Source organism: Cornus florida, unplaced genomic scaffold (genome assembly GCF_030987335.1).
Source record: "Cornus florida cultivar Cherokee Brave unplaced genomic scaffold, ASM3098733v1 CherokeeBrave_3.0.0_Hap2_Chr06, whole genome shotgun sequence".
Classification (NCBI taxonomy): Eukaryota; Viridiplantae; Streptophyta; class Magnoliopsida; order Cornales; family Cornaceae; genus Cornus; species Cornus florida.
In genome coordinates, this window is record NW_026775576.1 from 22,687,830 (window position 1) to 22,689,446 (window position 1,617).

Sequence of the window (1,617 nt, forward strand, 5' to 3'; positions counted from 1 at the left end):
ACGGGAAGTCATGGATGTGTCTCAGGAATAATATACATTCTAGGGATGTCATTTCCATGTAAAATAACTATTTTGCCCTGGGGCGTATTTGTCATATTTTTGATCTTTTACTTCCGCGTCAGTGATGATGTAACGCCTCGAATTTTTTTCTAAATAAAATCCTTGATTTCATTAAATCAAAATACATCAATACACTCCCAGGATCTCAAAAGAAATAAAATAACCTTTATTGACTAAATCAATTCCTCAAAAATGAATATACAAATTCTCTAAATAATAAAATTAATTCCTCAAAACCAACTCTTCCACTTCCACTTAAGCCTGCTACTATGAATTCAAGTTCATCCTCGGTACCTGAAACTGTAGGAGGGTGAGACAGTAAGAAAAACCATAACAAGGATTTCAAGAAGTTTCATGATAAATTTGCTTCACAAAAATATATATATACTTTTAAACAAAATACATATATACAATTTTAGCAAAATAATAATTAACAAAATATTTGAAATAAATCATCCAAGCCATTCAAGGTATGATGATCCCAACTCTGTAAAACAAATCATGGATAATCTGAGCACCAAAAATCTCGGCCCTCTGTGAGCTCTCGGCTCATGCTTGTGTGTTCCTCTATTTTCTCCGTACTTTCCTTTCAGTTTTCCTTGCCAAACTACCAATATATAGAAAGGATTTTGCACCGACACTAAATATCACAAACAAATATCAGCCGACAAAAATCATCTAATTGCAAATCAAAAATCTACTGGGTCACGCCATTAACCTTATTTTTTTCATGTCGGCAACCACTTATTTTTCTTATCTTCATACATCTAAAGACCAAGTACACATATTTAAATCATATATGCATGAAACAAAGCCAAACCATAACATATCTCTTAGTGGGCCCGCTGATTTCATCATCACAAAATCAATCTTTCTTTTCTCTAATTCCCACGGCTGGCAGGTGAGTCTTTAGCATAATACACTTTATATATATATATATATATATATATATATATATAATTATATACACAAATGCACATAACTAAAACTAAACCCATTAATATCCAATTAGTGGGCCCCACAAAATATCACCATTTCATTCACCAATTCCATTTTATTTCTTTACACCCACTTTCGGCTTACTGTGGTCTGATAGAATGCTACAATATATATATCATATATATATTCAATTGTAACAAAAACCAAAATCCAATCAACCCATCAATTATCTCACCTCCAATTTCGGCACCCATGCTTCCCACCTGATGCCTTGTATAAATATAATTATATGGATACAAATGCTACAAAGATTAAATCAACACAAGTTTAATTCTTATAAACTACAATATCATATCCAAAAATCTAATGGGTAAGTCTCCAATAAAATAAAAAAAATCAATAACCCAACCTTAAATTGGTAAATCTCCAATTAAAATAAAATAATTAATTTTGTCAATCAAAAATCAAGAGATAAATATAATTTAAAATCTAAAAAAAAATCCGGGTTGTCACAGATGAGAGATGAAAAGTGCGCATTTAAATCCCTTAAGCTTAAGTATTCTAGGACCTTTACCTATCTTATTTTTCCCCCTTAGATTGATTTCATGTTATTTCCAT

General features: G+C 31.0%; 1 long non-coding RNA gene across 1 annotated transcript; it reads right to left on the minus strand.

The window, feature by feature from the left end:
* Nucleotides 1–205: 205 nt before the first annotated feature.
* On the minus strand, nt 206–730 carry LOC132314815 (uncharacterized). The gene is made up of 2 exons (XR_009483510.1): nt 547–730; nt 206–360 (listed from the first exon to the last, which is right to left on the minus strand). It is a non-coding gene; the product is annotated as an uncharacterized LOC132314815 (long non-coding RNA).
* Nucleotides 731–1,617: the final 887 nt, after the last annotated feature.